At 41.6% G+C, this 17,590-nt stretch overlaps 1 protein-coding gene across 1 annotated transcript in view; it reads left to right on the top strand.

The window, feature by feature from the left end:
* CALCR (calcitonin receptor) overlaps positions 1–17,590 on the top strand; it is a 360,448-nt gene that overhangs the window by 27,832 nt on the left and 315,026 nt on the right. Inside the window, exon 2 of the mRNA XM_053263181.1 lies at positions 13,261–13,369. The gene's annotated coding sequence lies outside the window, so the exon portion shown is untranslated. The remainder of the gene's footprint in view (positions 1–13,260; positions 13,370–17,590) is intronic.

The following is a 17,590-nucleotide window of genomic DNA, read 5'->3' on the forward strand; positions in this document are numbered from 1 at the left end:
CCAAAATGTCCACATGCACAATCCAATAGGGGTCCATGAGTGTGTCTTATGGTACTGCATGGATTTCATATAGGCACCCAAACCTGCCAAACCACATTCTACAGATAGAAGCAAGGTTTTGTGCATGGATTGCCCATCAGTAACAGTGGAGAGCTGGTCTTGTGGAAGCAAGCATGCCTGGTCCCCTTAGCTAAGCAGGGTCCACCCTGGTTACATATGAATGGGAAACGAGAAGCGTGAGCACTGTAAGATATTCCCCTCAGGGGATGGAGCTGCTCTGGGAAGAGCAGAAGGCTTCATGTTCCCTCCCTGGCATCTCCAAGATAGAGCGGAGAGAGATTCCTGCCTACAACCTTGGAGAAGCCATTGCCAGTCTGTGTTAGACAATACTAAACTAGATGGACCTATGGTCTGACTCAGTATATGGCAGCTCCCTATGTTCGTAAGTACTGCACATGCTATAAGCTGTGGCAGGAGAAGGAAGGCATTTCTCATCTTTTTCAGAGGTAACTATATAGACAGCTTGGATCCTCACATGCAACACCCCTCTTTGCCCTTGGTTTTTTGGTGGGTGCGGGATTAAATACAGTGAGTGCGGGCATCTGCTTTAATCCTCCTGTAGACCATCTGTTGGGGGAAAGGGTCTCTCAGAGAGTACTGAAGTCCTGGGATACTCAGGGAGTGTTGGATTGTAGTTCTACCATACATCATCTATGGAGAAGCCATCTGGGAAAATTCTCCAACATTCTTTGAGAAGAGCCCCAATATTTCGCTTCAACTTTCACTTTCTCCTTGGAGGAGGAGACATTTCATTTTCAACTCTAGTTAGTAGCAAAGTCCTAGGAAAACTGCATACTGGTCCATAACCATTTTACAGTTCACATAAATGTTCAGGAACATTCATTGCCCAAAACCAATTTGAGACTGAGTCTTTCACCACACATCATGCACCATTCATATTGTTTTTGCTTCCAAAAACAGCTTAGTTACTTCAGTCTTATGTACATTTACCTGGGAGTAAGCCTCATTGAATACAATGGGGCTTACTTTCAAGAAAGCTGGCATAGGATTGCTGTGTGCACCAGATGCTACAAGAACATTGCTGGAAAATGCTAATAATATTGTTAAATCTGTATATTATTTTAAATAAATGCAGCAAACACTGTTAAAGGCAGATCCACCTAATGTTAGATAGATCAATCTATCCAATTGATGTTCAAGGGCAAATACATGGTGACGGAGTAGGACTGTTGACATTTCTTGGGGCTGTGAATAAATATGCATATATAAAAGGCAAAGTATTTGATTGCAGCACTAAGTCTAACCTCTTGCTAGGGTTTAATTACCACTTTGCATATCATGCTCTGCGCTCCTAAGGTCACAAACCCACTGATCGAGCTGAAGTGAAAAATTTATTCAAGACTTTCCATAAATCACATGTGTAGTTTTCTAAAAAATAAGAAACTCAAGAGAGTGGCATAGGTGATGGAAGGAAAGTAATGTGAAAGCTTTTTAAAAGTCTTTAAAGATGCATCTGTTCACCCAGGCTTTTAATTAATATTGTTTTAATGGTTTTAATGCTGTTTTAAAATATTCTTTTAAAAATTTCAAATTGTTGTAATGTTTTAAAATTTTTGTTTTTGTTTTAACTAATGTTTTACTTTCTGTTTTTGTTTTGTTGTAAACCACCCAGAGACATATGTTTTGGGCAGAATAAAAATGTGTTAATAAATAAATAATAAATAAATGTGTGAGACAGAAAACAATCATTTGACCCAATTTCTTTCTACCCTGTTAAAAAAGAAACTACACATTTATATTTTTAAGGCAATGGAAACGTGTGTGTCTGTGTCTGTGTCTGTGTGGATAAAAGTGATCCTATGACAAAGTGTAAATAACTTTTGGACCAGGCACACTGACAGTAAGTGTGTGTGTGTGTGTATCCCAATTCAGTGATCAGTTTGCTTGTGAGACAGAGATTTTGCATGCAAAGGACTGAAGAACAGCTATGACTTTTCCATATAAGGGGCAGAACAGGAAGTCAGTCTATCTATCTATCTATCTATCTATCTATCTATCTATCTATCTATCTATCTATCTATCTATCTATCTATCATATTTGTATGCGGTCTCAAACTTCCACTGCTGGGCAGCTTACAACAACATAAAAACAAACCAAAACACACAAGTAAAACCTTAAAACAATTTAAAATCACAATTGAATTTAAAAAATCTTGGGTGAAAAGGTAAATCTTTTAATGACTTTTTAAAAGTTGCCAGAAATGTGGAGGCTCTCCTCTTAACAGGGAGTGAGTTCCAGAGTCTCGGGGTGCCAACAAAGAAGGCCCATCTCTTCATAGACAGACATGCCGGTGGCTGCTGTAGATGGACTTCTCCAGATGATCTCAATGGGCAATGGGGCTCATGGAGAAGAAGACGTTCTCTGAGATACCCAGGGCCTAAGACGTTTAGGGCTTCATAAGTTATAACCAGCACCTTGTGTTTTGCCTGAAAACTCATCAGCAGCCAGTGTAATTCTTTACACTCTTAACCCGGAGACCAACCTGGCTGCCACATTCTGTACCAACTGCAATTTCTAGATTATGTACAAAGGCAGCCTCACATAGAGTGCATTGCTGTAGTCAAGTCTGGAGGTTGCCAACATATGTACCACTGTTCTGAGGCTGTTCATCTCAAGAAATGGATGCTGCTGGTGTATCAGCCAAAACTGATAGAAAGCACCTCTGGCCACCACTTCAAACTGGGAACCAGGGAGAGGTGCTGCATGAGACAACCAACAAGTGGTGATGAGGATGCTGATCCCCCGAGGTGCAAGTACATGAGAACAGGGGTGTTACTAGGTACTTAAAAGATCTGAGGTCCAGGCCCACAACCTCCCTTTTGATCATTAAACTCAGTTATAGCCTGATCCAGCAGGGCTGTTCTTATGTTCTTTAAAAATAGGTAATATAATACAGCACCCATGAAGGTGGAAGCAGCAGAGAGCTAAATGAGGCTAGGAGCTCTCTCCTAGGCTCTGTGCAGGTGACTTCCCTGCTACACTTCTCTTCTGGAAGAGGTCATGGAGGAGGGAGGTGGCTGATGAGATTCAGGGTTCTGAGCAATTCATTGGGGGCCCATAACTCATGGGCTACCTTCAAAGATGCCCCTGCACGAGGATCTAGGTCGCACCACTAGCCAGCACAATGGACTTCTCAGCATAATTCCCTAAGCTCATGGTTCATGGGTAGGGATGTGCACAAAGCCGGTTTGCTTGATTCGGTTTGAGTCCAAACCAGATTCAAAATCGACTGGGCATGTTGAGTTTTGGCACTCCCAAACTTGGGGCCCAGTTCAGTTCAAATTCTAATGGTTCAGGCCCGGTTCCGGGATGCCAGACATGGTAAAATTAGAAAAAAATTAAGTCGGACTCAACACCAACACCAGGTTTAGTGGCCTCGGGGGTGCTGCTGCAGCTGTGGGTGTGGGTGTGTCCTCCGCCGGCCTCCCCTCAGTCACCTACAAGCCAGTTTGAGGTCGAGCCAGTTTGAGGTCAAGCCAGCTCGCACATCCCTATTCATGGGGAATGCAAAAGCATGTGCCAACAAGAGCCATGGTGGATTGTGAGTCATTTTCCGGCACATGAAGCTGCAGATGTGTGGTGTCACTCCCCTCGCCGCCTTTACTTCTCTCACACACGCCAAGCACATGCTCAACTCTGTTTCTGGCATCTGGAAGAGGCGGCAGCCAGCCCTAATCAGCAAGCCAGGTGGCACTTCCTGTACACTCTGGGGCTGCACAGCTACCACCACTGTCATAATGCACACTGCCCAGCTCTTCCTCTGTATGTTCCTGGATGCTAATTTGCAAACAGAAGGATGCAGTCACTCTGATCTTTTTAACAGTCTGTACATACCCCAGCACGAGGCTCTTTGCAATGAGGAAATCTCCACTCCATATACATAGCAGGCAATCCAGTGTTCTGTTTGTATAGTCAGTTCTGAATTGTCAGTTCTGAATTATCGGAATTATCAATGCTGGTAGAAAAGACAATTCAACTATTGACCACCAGGTGGCAGTACAAAAGAAAACATCAAAGTAGAGTAGTCTGTGAGCTTAGGGGCCAATTTCTAATCCTTATCCTGAATCATTGGGGGCCCTGGTGGTGGTGGTGGTGGTGTGTGTGTTGTCTCTGTGTGTGTTGTTTTCCGAACAGAAGGCATGACTCAGTTAGGATTTATGCATCCCAAGCCTCTGCTGTAGCTAAGCCGCATCAAAGGTTTTGGAAGGAAACCTCCATAGATTATGAAAAGCAGGCTTTAAAATATGGAAACTCTGAGCCATATCAGTGAATGTTAGTTGCTGCCTCCATAAATGATTTTTGCACTTCTTTCATTAGGCAGAAGTAGGCTCCAATAACTGTTCTTAAGAGACGCAGTGCAGAATAGAGATGTATTGGTCTGTTATATTTGTTCATCTTCAGATACCATTTTTGTCTTATGAATGACCATGGAAATGAAGGACAAACAGTTAGCTGCTTACGATTCTATGAAAGTTTTTCTATTTGGCTAAAGAGTGAAAGACTTGGAGAATCAGCAGTGGAAATATCACCGTTCTGCAGTACAGGCCTAGGATACAAACCAGCTTCCTCAGATCAGTAGGAGTTTTGCCAATAGCTTCAGCGCAGAATCAATAATCAAGCTTATTTACTAGAAATCACAATGCCAACACCTTTTTGTGTTGTCTGATATAGATAGGTTTCATAGTGAATAGTACAATGTTTGACCAAGAACTGAGCAATAATTTATTACAGGAGCAAATAGATGGAAAAATAAAATCAGGACATTTGTTGTTAAATTGGAATTCCTCAGTTTTTTGAATGTTTTATTTTAATAAATATAGTTGCAGATGTACTTTAGCTTTGAGATTATATGACTACTGAGGCTTCTAGTGGTTTAATGTAATGTCTTTTGGATATTGTCTTTTCTCTTTTTCTTTTTGTTAAAATATAATAATAGGTTGTATTAAGTAATTTTGAGACTATACACACACACACACACACACACTAACAGTATCATGTTAGCACAGATATGAAACAGCAAAATGTAAGTATATTAGTTGTTTTTTCGTTCATATTAAAACCTTGTGCAAAAGAAAGAGTTCCATTATTGTATCTTGAAAGAGCTGGTGCAGTTTTATTAATTGTTTGTAGTAGAAGCTCTGGGTAGAATCAGCTCAGTTTTTGTATGTATTGTATAAACAGCAAGAGAGTCCAAACCCTAAAATATATTTAATTGATCCCTGCTATAAAACATATTTTTAAAATTAATTGTTTGTAGTAGAAACTCTGCATAGGATAAGGGCTCCATTTTTGTATGTATTGTATAAACAGTAAGAGAGTCCAAACTCTAAAATATTTTTGATGGATCCCTGCTATAAAACATATTCTCTTACAAAATCAAGAGCTTCACCTCCAGGAAATAAAGCATGTCATTTCATGAAGACACTTGCAATGATAACAAGATTAGCTGCTCTGCAGCGGTGTTCCTTTGCAAATATTGAACATATGGTAATCCACAGGGGAGTGACACCAAAGGGATAGTTTAAATTTAATTGAATCCCTGGGCATTAAGTGTCATTTTTGTATCTACTGATGCTTTGGCATGAAAACATCCATTGTAGCTAGACTTTCTGGAAGGGTTATTATTGTGCTCTGCACAGGGCGAGGGTCTGTAGTCCAGGAAACACTCGAGAGGAGATGTCACGTGGTGTAAGCAAAGGAGCAGGAGGTTGAAGGCTGAGAGTCAATACATGTCAGTTTTCAGGAGCAAACGAAGAATGTAGTCAGGGGAAGCCGAGGATCAGGAACCAATCAAGACCAGCTAGTACAACAGACAGGGAACGTTTGCAGCGATGTTGCTTCAGCAACTGCTGACCGCTGACGGAGCACTTATATAGCCCTATTGCTGGATATAGTCGACACTGCCAGAGACAATGGCTAGTTAAAGGATTTATTTTATTTATTTATTTATCGTTGCATTTATATACTGCCTTTCATTAAAAACAATCGCAAGGCGGTTCACAAAAAGTTAAAAACACACAATAAAGTGACAATAAAAGTATTAAGCTAAAAATATAAAAACAAACCAAATTTAAAATCTATAAAATACAAGCATAAAAATGATAGACAGATAAAAATACAAAGAAGCCGCAATAAAAACAATTATGTAAAAGCCTGGATAAAAAGCCAAGATTTAACAAGCTTTCTAAAAGCTGCAATGGAGTCTGAGGAGCGAATAGCCACTGGGAGAGCATTCCAAAGTCTTAATTAAGACTTTGGAATTAAGAAACAGGGTTGAGCCCTGTTTCTTAATTGCAGACTCCTATGGAGCTGGGGTGATTCTTCAGCCTCTGGAGGAGGGTCAAAGTCCTCCTCCGAATCAGAGGCAACAGTGTGTCCTCAAGGCGAGGTGCAGGTGGTGGCTTTTCTGGACCCAGTGCCTCTTGGGTTCCCTTGTCCTTGGAGCTCTCACCATTAGGTCCAGAAATAGCTGAGGATACGGATGGTTCCCAGAGGGGAGCCTCGGGGCCGGATTGTGCCAGTATCTCCTGGGGACCAGGAACCTCATCCTCAGAGCTCTCACTGTCCAACCTCATCTGGTGTGGCAATAGGACCTGGTCCATGACAAATATACTATGTACAGAAATGGCAGATCAGTTTGACTCGCCGTGAAAGGACGCATCTAATATTTGCCCAGAAAACCAATAGTATTTGGTCTGTCTTTCTTTCTTTCTCTCTCTTTCTTTCTCTCTCTTTCTTTGGTAATCCCATAAAATTAAATATAGCCCTGTAGTTTTAAAAATCATTTTTAGAACTTGGGGCTTAATGAAGCAATGACTCTAAACATTTAGATTGCCCAAGGGATACCAAGCTGGTTATAGGACAACAGTAAAATGTAAGATAGTTGGAAGATTAATCCTACAGTAAACTCTTGTAGGCCTAAATCCAGATAAAGGTAGTTATGCCTAAGTCCCATTGATTGTACATAAAAACAGGCACTCGAGGAGACTTCAGTCAGTCAAGACTAACTTTGTAGTGAGTGGCACTTAAGCAGGCTTAATTTATCAGGGTTTAGCCATTGTGTAAAAGTTGTGTATCCGTGTTGTGAGGTCAGTCACCAATGAGGACTCGACTTGTGCAAATCTGGAAAAGCTTGCACTCATGGCACGAATTGTTCCCTTTGCTAAGCAGGGTCCACCCTGGTTTGCATTTGAATGGGAGACTACATGTGAGCACTGTAAGATATTCCCCTTAGGGGGTGGGGCCACTCTGGGAAGAGCACTTACATGCTGGCATGCAGAAGGTTCCAAGTTCCCTCTCTGGCTTCTCCAAGATAGGGCTAAGAGAGGTTCCTGCCTGCAACCTTGGAGAAGCCGCTGCCAGTTTGTGTAGATAGACCAATGGTCTGACTCAATATAAGGCAGGCTTCCTATGTTCCTATGGAGTCATTCAGGGCAGAGAGAGAGATCACTCATCCAGTCTCTACCTTAGCAGCAGTTTTTCCTTCTTAGTGATTTCTTAGTTATTTCTACATTTCCACCAAGGTTCAGAAATCATTGATAACATATATAATAGCAACAATTCCCAGGTTCTTAGGGCATATATGGCACAGTCTTCTAGTCCCAATACTCTACCATAACTAAGGATAAGTAAGGTAAGGTAAAGTGTGCCGGCGTCAAGTTGATTTCGACTCCTGGCACCCACAGAGTCCTGTGGTTTTCTTTGGTAGACTACAGGAGGGGTTTACCATTACCTCCTCTTGTGCAGTATGAGATGATGCCTTTCAGCATCTTCCTATATTGCAGCTGCCTGATATAGTACCAGCAGGGATTTGAACTAGCAACCTTCTGCTTTTTAGTCAAGCATTTTCCCGCTGTGCCACTTAAGGTAGATAAATACATGTAATGAAATAACTGCAGATTCAACCCCTGATTACTTCTGCCTCCATCTCTGTCGTAAATCTGTTAGCTCGGCTAACCCAAAAGGATAACAACCCCCTTCAGCTCTCCCCGTCAGTTAAATAGAAAGTAGCAGTGAAGCTGCACCAAGGAAAACAAAAGGCTCACAAAGAAAATAGTAAACAAATTAAGTTCCCTGAACTAAACTAGGTACCGCTCTCTACGATAACTAATTACTGAAAAGAAAACAACAGAGCAAGGAATGAAAGAGAACAAAGGACACCAGAGCAAGGAATTAACAGAACAAGAACACAGTGCAGGAAAGAACAGAACAAGGGCAAACTAGAACTTGAAAAAGTTGAGGAATTCAAAATAGAAACACGGTCCATGGTCAGCAAAAATTGCTAACAGCATCTGTGCAAGTCACAGACTGCTTAATATATGGCTCAAGAGAACCAGCAGCCAATCAGGCTTCCCTGAGTAAGCACTTCTGCTTCCTCTCTTGTGATCTCCTGTGCCTGCATGTCTCCCACTGAGCTTTCCTCTTGAGACATCTCAAGACAGGTTAAATCCCCGGCTCCTCCTGATCAACCTTCATGTCTGGCAGCTGCTGTTCTGATTCCTCAGTTCCAGAGTCTGGTCTCCCTGCCAAATCCTGTTGCTGTGCCTCTGAGCCCTCACTACTGTCACACCCTCGATCTCAGATAGCAAGGAGGAAGGGGAAGCTGACAGCCTTTCAGCCGATGCAGTTTTGCCTGAGGGGCAGAGCTCAGCTGTAAGTTCCCAAGAGATGGCTGAGGAAGGTCTGGCTGATGTTTCAGAGCACGCACAGCAATCTGAGGCAGCAGAGACAGCGACGGACAGACTAGAAGATGAGCTGTGCAGGCAACCCCCACTGACTCCACAGCAACGGAGTGCCACAAGGTGAAGAGCACAGCTGGAAACTATCAGGAGGAGTAAATGCCTCTTGCAGAGGGCTGATAAGCCTTGAATCCCTGCCAGCTGAGAGTTATCAGCTTGGACTATAAAGCATGTCAACAGCTTTCTGTTAGCTGCTGGAAGACATTTGTCAACCCTCGTGTTGACAGCTTTCAGCCCAAGCCTGATATAAAGAACTAATCTGAGCCGTGTTTTGTTTCTGCAGCCCAGTTTGTATTGTCTTGTATCTATCTTTGTATCTATCTTCCTGGACTTCCCTTCTGGGTGGCCAGATTTCTGACAACTACCAGGTGAATCCTCCTGTTCCTCCTCTGACTCTTCTGAGTCAGAAGTCTGAGCCATGACAATCTCCCTCCCCATCCTCTGTGACTTCCATTTGTCTGTTGCTAGATATTATAAGTCCCTTAGGGCAGAGACAGATCTACCATTGACATGGGCCACTGGGGGCCCTGCCGAGGGGCATCACTCAGGGGAGCCCCCACAGCCGTTAAACCAGTGTCAGCCTTTAGAGTAGACATGCCTTTCCTTAAATTTGTTTTTAAAAGCTGTGCACATATACAGGCGACAGTTTGGCAAAATAAAAGTAGTAATAGAATCTTTATATTTTCAGCTCTTAACTATCTTTATTAAAAAGATAGTTAAGAGCTGAAAATATAAAGATAGTTAATATAAATGCATATAAAGTTAGTTAAGCACTGAAAAGATGTTCACAGTCTGAATGGCAGTAAAGTTTGCTTATTTCATCTAAACAACGACCCTTCTGGGATGGAAGGCTGAGTCAGCATTTGCCTTTGGTGTTTTGGGTTAGTCTGCTATAGCGGCCAGTGATGTACTTGTTTGTGGACAGGCAGCTTCAGTGTCCCTGGTTCACTTGTTAGCATGGAAGTCACGTAATGAAAAGTTAAAATCAGACAGTGAGCAAAAGCAGAACTATGCAGGGAAGATTAATCTTCTATATATGGAGAAATAGACAAAAAGTACTAGAGGGCAAGCAAAGCAGAGGCTGCTTCAGGTAAAATACTGTTCCTCACAAAAGCAAATGGGTCATATATATCTAGCTGTCCAGATTTTGAGAGAAAGCAGAACAAAGTCTGAGGATCTCGTGCAAAGGAAAACAAAAAGAAGAACAAGAGCCTTTGTTTTGTAGCTTCATGGCAAAGCAACGGTCCCGATTTATCCCAACATAGTGTTCCTTCCAAGCACTGTTGCTTGCGTTTCCCTTGTGTGTGTTTTTTAGAGTCCCTGAGGGACAAGAAGCCACCTTCTCTTTCCTTTTGCTATATATGCTGCTTTTGAAGCTTTTTTGTTGTTGAGAAGTGATATATAGATATTCTAAAATTGTGTTATCTTACTGGTCAATGAGCATGATAAACTTTGACTGATATTCTAAACAATAATAATTATATCATCATCAATCATCATCATCATCATCAAGCCAAACAAAACTGTATTACTTTATTTTAAGCTTCTTTGGAAAGACATTTTCTTCACCTGTATGCCATTGCACCGTCTTTTCAACACTTGGCTTTATTATGATTATATTAAAATATCATTATATGATATTTCCCTAACCTTAAGTGGCGCAGCGGGGAAATGCTTGACTAACAAGCAGAAGGTTGCCAGTTCCTCACTAGTACTATATCAGGCAGCAGCGATATAGGAAGATGCTGAAGGACATCATCTCATACTTTAGATTGTAAGCCCTTTGGGGACAGGGAGCCATTTTATTTATATCTATGTAAACTGCTTTGGGGACTTAAGCTCTTAATATTTGAAGATGAACATTATAAGGTCAAACTGTTCACTGGTCTCAAATAGGACAGAGTACAAATCAGATGAGGTAGTCCATAAATGAGACAAGATGTAAACAAAAATATAATTAAAATAGCACAGCTATTGTCTCAGAATTATTTATATTGCAGAACAAATGGCTTTAAGATGTGTTGCCTCACTTGGTCAATTGCTACAATTCAAGTGGAAAAAATTATTCTGTGTTCTCTGGATCTCAGATTCTACAGTGCAGACTACAACCTTGTCCCTTCTCACCCATTTTGTTTCTGATAAACATAGACTTGCATAATCTAGAAAAGACAGGATTCTTCTTTCCCAATCTTTCCCGTAATGTTTGCACTTGAAACACAAGCTCGAAACACAGTCACTTGGTTCTGGGTAGCTACCTCGTGCACCAAAATGAACTATTGTTATGTGTAAACTGTCCTTAAGAAGCCCTCACAGGCAAAGAATAACTCACTCAATTATTTTTGTATCTGACCACAGAATACCATACATATTGCAGTCTTCCCCTCTTCCCCTGTGGAACAGAAACTGACTTATTTAGTTGGAGACCCATGACTTCATAAATCACACATTTCTCTATGTGGATTCAGTGAGTGGCTTAAAAAACGCAGACACACACAAGTTGCTTTCAAATTAGCCTTGACCGTAGTTTCCATCATTTGTTCACTAACTTAGGGCTTCTCAAACTTGGATCCCCAGATGTTGTTGGACTGCAGGAGAGGAGAGCCAGTCTTGTGGTAGCAAGCATGACTTGTTCCCCTAGCTAAGCAGGGTCCACCCTGGTTGCATTTGAATGGGAGACCACATGTGAGCACTGTAAGATATTCCTGTCAGGGGATTGAGCCACTCTGGGAAGAGCAGAAGGTTTTAAGTTCCCTCCCTGACATCTCCCAAGATAGGGCTGATTCCTGCTTGCAACCTTGGAGAAGCTGCTGCCAGAGAACACCTGCAATTTTTTCAGAGCACCCAGATGACATCAACAGATGCCAATGACTTACTAGTGTTTTCTGTGTTTTCCCTTGTCCTGTGTTCTTTCAGATCTGATGTGGGCCTATTTCTACATTTTAAAATGCAGTTTCCATACATTTTTCTGTAATCTGGACCATAACACTGCAATAGGGGCTTTTAAAGGTTTCAGTGTCTTTGAATAAACATTTCCTGTTTCTAGGTTTCACTTTCTTTATTGCTTCCTCTTGATTGTGGCTGAGGGATTAGTGATGAATCTGTTAATTGATCATTGTGCAGCCCCTCTTAATTTCCTCAGTGCTAGTTTCTGTTTTCGCGGGCGGGGGCAGTATGAAAGAGAAAAGAAGAAGAAAACTAGCTCACTTACTGCACAAGATTCCATGCATGTTGTAACATAGTGTGCATGCAGTTGCACAAAAGCACACATGCACAACTGTGTGCATGTTGTGTTACAATGTACCTAGAAGCTTGCATAGTATGAGAGGCAAAAACAAGAGGAAACTGGTAAATTAAAGCCTTCCCTCCTCCCCTGTGGATCAAAACATGGCATTGGGGCAATTAAGAAACACTACCTGAGTTATCCAGTGCTACAACTGTGTTGGGCCTCAGAGCTACATGGCCAGCCTTCCCAACTTATGGATTTCCCCCCCTAATTTCCCATTGACATCTCTGTTAAAGAAAACCCCTTGTAGATGGCTATAGAGACATGTGTCAGCCTTCCACAAAATCCACATCATCTAAAAAAACCAAAAAACCAACAAGTCAGACTTTTCAGGATGGAAGAATTTTAAAAATTAAAGAAAAGAAAGAAAGAAGTGAATGAGTGGAAATTGACTCCAGGGCACAGGAAACAAGTCCTATCTTATCAGAAGACCCTTGGCAAAGCCACACCTCCATCTCATCTTGATCCGCTTTATCCATGGTGTCTCTGCACACATCAGAATCATACTCTGCAGAATGACAGTGTATCCCAGGAAAACATTTTAGAACGTGCAACTATTTTTGGGTTAGGCAGTAGTAGAACTACTGCTACTACTATTATGAATATGTATATACTGCTTTTCAACTAAGTTCTCAGATAGAAACATAAAATAAAATTAAAATGGCTCCCTGTTCCGAAATGGCTCACAATACTGCAATGAATACTTTGATCGCCAACAGGAAGCTGCTGGAAGGAGCTTTGACACTTAAAAAAATTTTTTTTAAGAGTTTAAAGATAAGGAAAAAATGCCTGTTGCTTTGGTCTGTCTAAAGGTGAGCCATCACCCCCTTTCGTAGGAAAAAGAATGGGGGCAAGCAAAGAATGGGGAAGTGGCAACAAGCCGAATATTCTTTGCCATGAATGAATACCCAAGCAAAGTTTTCCCCTCCAAAAACAATGGGAACACAAGTAAGGATTGTTTTTTCACACATACCTACCACACACTTCTCCCTAGATAATACTAAAATCCATGTTTCTGACAGTTCTATGCAAAATAGTCTGTAACCAAATCAGTTCAAAATACTCATCACAATTACTTACTGGGTGGATTTTTAAATGTTTGAATGATCATGAATTTTGTATGGCTTCCAGGTTAATACAAAACCTTTGTCTTGCAGAATTACCATATTCCTTTATGAAGCACTGGAACCATTTGTGGTGATGATACTCATTATGGAAAATTAGTGATGTTTCCCTTGTCCATCAAAAGGGAGTGCACCATCCCAGGTGAATAGGTCAAGAGCAGATTATGCAAGTATACTCATCGGTATGCAATTTCCCCCTAAACAACAAGGCATATCGTTTTTTAAAAGAGGCAAGTCAAATTGATCGGAATGCAACCATTATGGAAGAAGCAGAAAAGATGTCGTGAGTGACTGCAGCTAACACCATGTTAACTACTGGAGAAATGATAAGTTGGAGTCTTCTGTTATATTGCATGGAAAATGATGGAAATTATAGTATTAATCACAGTGTGATAGCTAGTTTCTGAAATAGTTGCGCTTAACTGTATAGCAGATTTTGAAGTGAATAACACTTATAAGGTTATAATGGTATTCATCTGATATATTAATTTGTAATAGCCGAGGCATTATCATGGGCCAAGAGAGGTTGTATGAACCAGTTGTCATAAAGTATATAACTCACTTCCAAATGAAATACAGGAGACAAGTATCAAAAAGAGACAAAAGAGACAAAAAGTTAACAAAGAACTTATAAAGATGATCTAAAGTTAGTTTAGAAAAAAGATGACTATGGGGAGACATGATAGAGGTCTATAAAATCATGCATGGTGTGGAGAAAGTGGATAGAGATAAATTCTTCTCCCGTTCACATAACACTAGAACCAGGGGTCATCCCATGAAATTGATTGCCAGGAAATCTAGGACCAACAAACGGAAGTACTTTTTCACACAATGCATCATCAACTTGTTGAATTCTCTGCCACAAGATGTGGTGACAGCCAACAACCTGGATGGCTCTTTAAGAGGGGTTTGGATAACTTCATGGAGGAGAGGTCTATCAATGGTTACTACTCTGAGGGCTATAGGCCACCTTCAACCTCAAAGGCAGGATGCCTCTGAGAACCAGTTGCAAGGGAGTAACAGCAGGAGAGAGGGCATCCATATACCTCTTGCCTGAGGGCTCCCCAGAGGCATCTGGTGGGCCACTGTGTGAAACAGGATGCTGGACTAGATGGGCCTTGGGCCTGATCCAGCAGGGCTGTTCTTATGTTTTTATGTTCTTATGGAAAGTGATACTATGGGGGGAGAAAAAGGGCACTTGAAATGATATGCCATTTTGCATGGCACCCTCATCTCTGACATGAAGTGTTCCTCCACTCACAATGTTTTTAGCACTTTAAGAAATAGGTATGTGTACAAAGCGCTTCATGCACATGAGCGGGCGCTTTAAACAGAGTCTTACCTGCCCCTCCGGCACTCCCACCCCCCACCATGGTGCTATCACTTCCAAATGCCTGCACATCCTCTGCAGATAAGCTGCACCATGAGCTTCCTGCATGGGAACAGAAAGTTTGCCTTTCCCAGCATCCCACAGGCATTGTCGTCATGCACGGATGCCATCTTGAGAGCTCAGCAACACTGCTGAGTTAGTTTCTAAACTAACTGTAGATAAGATTATTAGGAATTGAATAAATAAATAAATAGCCCCAGGTGGCCACTGATTATCTTGGTTGCCTTCCTACAATGTCCTTTTTTAGATGTGATGACCACGACATCATAATATTGTGTCAGGGGATAGGGCAACTGGGAAATCAACATGGCCCCACATGCTGGAGAAGGAAAATGTCTACTACTGCCACTCACCATTGCCTGGTAAGCTTGTAAGTGTACAGGGCCCAATAAGAAGGCTTTAAGGCAGCAATGGACATTCTCCTCCTTCTTCAGGGTTGGATGAGTGAACCCTTCGATGGCCAACCTGGGCAATTTATGACACTGGCCCCACAAATGATTATGCTCAGCTTCCAAAAATCCTCAGTCTTGCCATGCTTATGGTTGTATGTATTGCATTAGTTGGAAGTCTCACTGTCTTGATAGATAAATAGGACATTGTTTTAATGATTCCTAAAAGAATAGCATTATGTGCCAGTGAGTGTGTATCAATCAATTACTTCTTTGAAAGAACCAACATTTCATCTGAAATCTTGAAAATAAACCTACCTTTCCCTTGAAGGTGTCCCATTTGTTTAATGCAAACAAAAACACTCCCCAATTAGCTTCCTAACAATCCTTTCAAACATGAAGATGAAGGGGAGGGAAAAGCACGTCGGGTTTCTTCCTGAAAGACTTTCCCCTCTGCATCAGCACTATTTCATAGTACCAGAGCAGCACCCTTTGATGTTGCCTTGATGAGCTCCAAATGTGTTTGGAATCAGGTAAACAAAACTTGATATAGCATCAAAGCAGGAATCATTTCAGCTCATTTTGTGTAGAATGATCAGAACTGTTAAGGGGGGGAAATGGAAAATAACTTTTGCAGAAGTATGATGCATGCTAGAACCCAAGCATTTCCATTTATTGGCTATATAATTGAAATTTTATAGGACATTTAACTTTTTTATTAAGAAGTACATCCACATTCATACAAAGCTTGAGAAAGCTATAGAACATTGGAGCTATTCACACGACCATGCAGGTGGGCGGGTGGGCAAGAAGGCTGGGCCTACTCACTTTCCTGCAAGATGAGCAACTGAATGTTGCTGGGAGCATGGACCATGCAGAGCTCTGGAGGCTGGGACCATGCCTCCCAGCCTCTGGATATCCCACAATGCACTGCACAACATGCACTATGCACTGGGGAACTCCTCTAGGAGATGCGTGCTCGAGGCGGCCGTCTCTGTTTCCACTTGGGCTGAATGCAGCCCAAACAAACACACAATCCTAGAGCTGGGGTTAACCCCAGCTAAAAGCTGAGTTAAAAAACTGGGCTGGCAGTGCTGCCCTGCCGGAATCCGACCTGATCCTGGCAGTTCTCATGTGCAGCCTAACCCAGGCTGGGCTTCTCTAGATGCATGGGAGAACAGTCTCATAGTATATCAAGTTATAGAAAAGTATATCCCTTAGTGAAGGGGTACAGTTTCTCTTTCTTAATAGAACAGTCTATGTGGGGCTAGAACAAAAAGCCTTTTATTGGCATATGAATTGCAGGCAAGTCATATTGATTTCAATGGCATTCATTTATGTGTCCTAACCTTGGGTGGCAGGGAAGAGTCTAGAGTGCATCCTCTAGTTATGGACTAGTGCTTTGAGAAGGGAAGCCAATTGTTCTTGAAAGAATGTTGAGACAATCTTACCAAGTATTCCATTGCTAGAGATCCTAAGCTGCCCAGACAGCCTCCCTCAAGAGCCTCAGCTGTCCACAAACTAAATCTGAACTCACCATGATGTGTCTTAAACAGATATTAGTTTATTATGTTTATATTTCACCTTGCTTCTTGAAACTCAAGATGGCACAGGGTTCCCAGCTACTCTCCCATCCAGACACTGGCTGATATCCTGACTAAATTATGCAGTAGTATGTAACTCAGGGGTTAGTCTAAAGGATTTCTAAGTTTCAATAGGACTTCTTCTAGTACATTTACTACTACTACCACCACCACTACTACTTATATACCACATCAACAAATCCCCCAAAGTGATTTACATAGAATTAATAATAATAATAATAATAAATAAATGCTATGGTTCCTTGTCCCAAAAGGATTCACAATCTAAAAAGAAACATAAGGTGACATCAGCAACAGCCACAGGAGGGATGCTGTGCTGTGGTTAGATAGGACCAGTTGCTCTCCTGCTAGCAAATATAAGAGAATCACCACTTTGCAAGGTGCCTCTTGAGTCAGGATGTCAGCCACTGACCAGTCCTGTAAAGTGTTAACATGGACATTGTGAGGTCATTCACACAATCAAAAACAATGTTCTTCCCGGGTTTGGGAGCTGTGTGTACTTCCAATTTTCAGTTGTGTGGAAGTGAAGTAGGAGGAAATCTTGGGTAAAAGTGATTGTGTGGAAGCAAGGTAGGCAGAAAAGCTACCCAAGTTTTCCTCCTACCACACAACTGGAAATTGGGAGCACACACAGCTCCCAAACCTGAGTAGAACATGGTTTTTTATTGTGTGAATGACCTCTGTATGTTTTGCCTTCGGATCACACTTTATGACCAATAACGTTATTACTTACATGTTGCTTCAAGTTCTTTGAAGGTAGAGAATATGACTAATATATTTTATCAACAAGTAACAATTCATATCCATAACTACTGCCGCTGGGCACTTAATGCATCTGATGCCATTGGCTGTCACGTATGCACACACACAGTTGGGTGTTGCAGTTTTTAATAGGACTCTGTTACAACCTCTTCTTCTCCTCAGTGCTACTTTTACACCTGTTTACTGCTGCGGTACTGGAAATGCTGTGTTGTACTTGT

The sequence above is a fragment of the Hemicordylus capensis genome, chromosome 6, assembly GCF_027244095.1.
Source record: "Hemicordylus capensis ecotype Gifberg chromosome 6, rHemCap1.1.pri, whole genome shotgun sequence".
Lineage (NCBI taxonomy): Eukaryota > Metazoa > Chordata > Lepidosauria > Squamata > Cordylidae > Hemicordylus > Hemicordylus capensis.